Raw genomic sequence first — 6000 nt, forward strand, 5'->3', positions numbered from 1 at the left:
TATTGCTTTCATTTGGTATACAGATGATCTTATGAAATACAATGATGTGCACAAATGAGCCCTGCAAGTGGGCGTTGCAATTATATTGTCATTTGATACTACTATTAATTAATTATACAAATAAACCAAACAAAAGTCGTAATCTATATGTAGGATGGAATGAAATGAAACACACGCACAAAAACTTTCTTCACACTATTGATGGAGTGGTTTGCCACTGCCTCATTCATTTTACAGAAGTTCACAATCAATTAAAGTGCAGGTTTCCTCACGATATTTTCCTTCACCGGAAGCAAGTGGGGTCTATGAGAAGTTGAGAACTAAACATGAGATTGGTATACAAACTCATGTGGCACAAGTAGGATTTGAATCTGGGACCTTTCGGTTCTCAGGCTTAGCCATTACACCACCGCTTCAAGATCTTATCAAAGATGAATTAATCACATTTCAATTTGCGACTCGAATTGCGCGAAAATCGAAAATCTATTTGCGAATCGACTTTTATGGAAACAAAAAACAGTTTTGACAAATGATTCTATCGGCACATACATTTGTACAAATGTCAAAACAATCACAATTAAATGATTGATGAAGGTAAGATTTTTTGTTGCTATAAAGCTATTGATTGATATGTTTTATATGTGTATTGTTACTAAAATCCTATAGGATTTTAGTCCTATAAACCGAAATTAATGTACGAAAATTGTATTTTTTTATTGACTCAGCTTATAGAGCCATGCAATACTTAAACGTTAATCCAATTACTAATATTTGCAAATCTCTCTACCCTATATCCATTTACTTCTATATTTCTAGCCAAAATATGTGTAATATATTACAAAATATGTGTAATATATTACAAAATTTGTGTAATATATTACAAAATATGTGTAATATATTACAAAATATGTGTAATATATTACAAAATATGTGTATATTACAAAATATGTGCAACACATATTTTGGCTAGAAATATAGAAGTAAATGGATATAGGGTAGAGTGATTTGCAAATATTAGTAATTGGATTAACGTTTAAGTATTGCATGGCTCTATAAGCTGAGTCAATAAAAAAATACAATTTTCGTACATTAATTTCGGCATCTGTCTAAATTTCACCGAGTGTATTGGCATAGATCACGACGGAATTATGCCATAAGTTCTTGAAAATTTTAAACCTCTTGACTTTCAAAAGCACAAGTTCTCAGTTTTAGGATTCAAACGCCATCTATCTAACGTTGGAAATAGTTTTTATCAATTTTTCAACGAACACAAGCGTGACCTTACTATTACTTTATAGTTATCCACATGACAGATAAGTGGCGCTCGCGCATACATTGGCACACAGGGCAGCAGAGATTACACACTATCGCCGAACTCTAATTGATGCCGACGAGAATAATGAATAGTGTGTATAAGAGCTTTTATTTACCGCAATGAAAAATCAGCAATGTATGCCGAATGCGTCAAGTTTGTACAGCAATGTATTTAAAAATTTCAATACGATTTTCCTTCTTCTTCATAGTCGTATACCTCATGGCTGAGGGTCGTGATCATTACGTGTAATGAAACACACACAACAACTTTCTTGGCATTATTAATGGTGTGGTTTGCCATTGCCTTCTCCATTTCACACACCAAGTCAATAATAATAAACCAGTGTGCAGGTTTCCTCACGATGTTTTCTTTCACCTTCACGATTTTCCTTGCTTTGATACAAAGCTCACCAAGCCAAAATCAAAGCACTTACACAGAATTTAGAAAATCACAGGTGATTTTTCACGCAAAATGATATTATTTTCAAAAAGTATTCATTATTTTCTATGTTTGTATTTTTGAGTAGGATTTCTCAAAACATTTAGACTAATGGCCTATTTAATCTCCTTTGAAGTCTCTCATTTGAACATTTCCTCGGTTTCTTTCTCAGATGTTGAACGTCGGAGCCCAGAGTCTGTCTAATTTTTGTCTCCACTTCGCATAATCATCGGCATTCCTAGTTGTCAGACCATTAGCACGCATATCATCTTTGACGACATCAAGCCACCATCTTGCAGCTTGAGCCAGTTATAGCCCTAGTGAAATACAAAATTAAGGCTATCTGTTTGATATGTTACAATTAGGTTATCAGCAAGCGAGAAACTATACTGATTAAGATCATACAACTCTTTATAGATCTACTCAGACATGGTAAAGTCTATATTTTGTACCTTGCTTTTTCCAATTATTTCTTACATTGTCCTCTTAACAATGAATTAACCTTTATTAACAACTAGCTTTTGCCCGCGGCTTCGCCTGCGTCAGTTTCTCACGGGGACAGTTCCGAGATCGATCATTTTTTGCAACATTTCACGAATGTCGATTGAATAGAAGCATGAAACATACAAACTCACTTTACATTTATCGTAGGTATTGATTGAAATCGAAAAAGTGGAATAGGATTGAACAAATCTGAAATTAGTTTAGGACTCTGTTGTAAAATATTGTTTGTTTTCTCAACACTACAGGCCTGGGATGGGTAAAGCATGTCTGCTCCAGTTAACAATATACGTAATTCGCAACATAGGAGAAAAACATAAAGGGTATGTAGAAAATTTTTATCGTACGTTGTGCGATTTTGTACATCTATATTTCATGTTAATCATCAAAATCTTTAAAAAATACTTAGTCATATAGACAGGAATGTAGTTTTATTTTTTCCTTGACTCAGTGACCATATCTACATTGTAATTAACTTCATTGATTGATTTTATTGAAGAGGAAAATCGATGTTTGGATTCCTTTTTGTATAGCAAAGGAAAGAAGTCATTTATTGATTTAACAAAGAATTCACAATTATCTTTTTTGTTTATAAAAATATATCATAGAAAATTTGTTCTCAACAATCACTGCGTTTTTCCGGCTGTCACCCAGCCGTTGGAACTTATGATGAATTAATCATAATATTTTTTTCTGATTAGGTTAGGTTACTTATTACACGTGAGCATATTTAGGCTTTAGAATATTATGGTTAAAAATTGTTATGCTTATGGTAGGTATGCGTAAAAAGTTCGTGGCTAAAACATTATGCCAAATTAATATTGTTATTATTATGACAAGTAAAAGTATGCCATGTTAAATTATGACAAAATTGTATTCATAAAAATAGGGAACCGTGCAGTTGTGGGCAGAAAAGGAATAAATTAATGGTGACTAAGAAGAGTGTAAAGAAACAGAAGAGTCGCGAGAGCACTAATCTCTTGTTCTACTGTTCCGATCGGATTTAAATCTCTCTCTATGGCTACAATCATAAATTAACATTTATTGTCATCAAGATTATTTATATTGCAAAGACAATCCTCCAGAAACGTATGTTTATACTTACATGATTCTGCTCCTCTTCGTTGTTATATCGAGTGTGTATACACTGGTGTCAGATTCCATTAAGTCGCCTAAAGGCATCTGATATGACTTTTACGACTACTTACCTCCATCTAGTGGCAGGTGTATGCGACTACATACATACTAGGGAATTAAAATAAAATAAATAAAATTTTGCTACAGTGATTCGTGTCTAGATCTTAACTTATGGATCTAGATCGCAGATGTGCATCAGGATGATAATTTCTACATTTAATGGCGATACAGGTTGTTAGTTAAGATTATCTCTAAGCTAGATTTATCGAAATCTTACAGATAACCTATTAACTTCTGTATACATGTACATAATATACCAGTTAAGTGCTTCATTGCATTTTGCATTTATTTACATCAATTGAGATGTGGGTTAAAACTTTAAAGGGAATTATTTATAGAAGTAGAAATAACATTTGTTAGCATCTAAATGGAGCGAAAAATATGCTATTTTCTTTTTTTGTCGAAACCGAAAACAAACATTAAGGTAATATAAAAAAAATATATATTATTTTCATTTTTAAGTCCTAAAAGATGCATAAAAATAAAACTAGTTTTGATCGGTTCCAAGTTCAAGTTGAATTTAATCCGTGACACCAAATGTTTCAGTCGGTCTCGGAAACTATTCCTTTATTTTGACTAACTCTGCTTGTAACATAGCTCACAAACCTGTTTATCAAAAATCAAAATCAAATCATTTATTCAGAAATTAGGCCTTCACAGGCACTTTTTCACGTCATATTCTAAATTAAATGATGTTTACCAAAGCTACAAACTACTAGCATTTCGAAATGACCACTGCTGAGAAGAAATGCCGAAATAAACTCATTCAAACAGTGTTGGTACCTATTATGCCAGAATGGCTTACCATTTTTTAAATATAAATGTATGTATAATTTTTTATCAGTAATATAACAATGTAAGTACACAATAAAGTACATGGTCAAAAGGTATACTGAAACATATTATGAATGTGATCAAGTGCTGATGAAAGGAACCTAAATTCATTGTAAATTCTCTCTTATAACCGCGACAGATAGATCAGTCCTCAGCATTTTATTGCATAGTCCTATTAGTAGCGATCGCGGCTTTGCTTTTGAAAATACTGTTGTATCATACGGATGCAGTGGGTGCATGGGTAAACAGAAAATCCCCGTGGACCCACTGGTGGGTGAAGCTGGTGGGTGGACGGGTCGCTGCTTTTGTGTGCCAAGTTATCAATACTTATTGTGAGTCTCGAAGTTTGGTGACAATTCAAGGAATTACATAGATTCAAATTCAAATTCAAATCATTTATTCAGAAATTAGACCTTCACAGGCACTTTTTCTCGTCAATCTTTATATTTATAGTTATTTCTCACAAGCTACAAACTACTGGCATTTCGGAACGACCACTGCTGAGAAGAAATGCCGAAAGAAACTCATTTGAACAGTGTTGGTCCCTATCATTCTAGATTTTGAGAAAATAAACTCTTTAAACCTTAAACTTGTATGATTGTAGAAGTTGATAATTTAAAAAAGAATAGGCCGATGACAATATAAAATGAAGAAAAGTAGAAAATTCATATCATGATTAGGAAACCCACAAACATTATTTAGTGCACCTTTGTGCATATTTTTTGTAAAAAAAAACTTTTTATACAAATAAATAAACCCTCGTCTACTAGATTTTTAAAAGTGTACAGATAAGAAAGAGAAAGAGAAACGTTAAATCATCTCATCAGCTTCGTAATAATTGTATTATATTCGTAAGCATTGTAGACAATTTGGCTGTCAAGTACAACAGTATTTGATGAAAGTGAACATCGAATTCCCACAAATACGCAAATTCAATTGCTAGATGATACAAGAATATATTTATATTATGTGGTATTCAAGTGTATAAAAATAGAAAATTATCTATTGAAATCGACAATTGACAGTAAAACGAATATGCCTTTATGTCCAAGTAGCTAAATAATGCGGTTGGATAATATTTAATGGCCTACTAGCTAGATTATGTTCACAATAGGCAGCTGTGGAAAATATAGATTTTATGTCTCTTTGAAGAATAACAAATAAAATATAATTTAGTGAAATAATTACATAAACTTCGTCTATATTCTTTTAACAACCGAAAGACATGAATGTAAAGCCCATGCAGACGATCGTTATACTTAAGTCTACCTATTTAATTTTTTACAATATTTACCTCGTTCGGTGAATACGGGAGAATTCAACACTGGTTGCTTTCTATGATAATTAATAAAATAAATAAATAAACATATTAGGACAATATGTTTATTTACACTATCTGAAACCGGCTGTACCTTGTCTACCCTGGATGATAACGGCTAAACTTAGGTAGTCTCGGATAAGTAGACAAGACCTAGTTGGAACCAACTCAATCCAGTACACTAATATCCAATCGGCTAAATTTATGACCGCACTTCGGAGTATAGACGTAACTTATATATACAATTGTGCCTTTTAAAAGGAAAAGTATTAACCAGGTTATTGTGAATCGATTTCAAACTTGATTGTTACCCAGTAAGATGAGTGGAAACTCTTGAATCCACTCAGGTATTCAGAGAAAGAAAGAGATAGATTAAGTGAGAAAACAGACAAAAAAG

Source organism: Plodia interpunctella, chromosome 18, assembly GCF_027563975.2.
Source record: "Plodia interpunctella isolate USDA-ARS_2022_Savannah chromosome 18, ilPloInte3.2, whole genome shotgun sequence".
Taxonomy (NCBI): Eukaryota; Metazoa; Arthropoda; class Insecta; order Lepidoptera; family Pyralidae; genus Plodia; species Plodia interpunctella.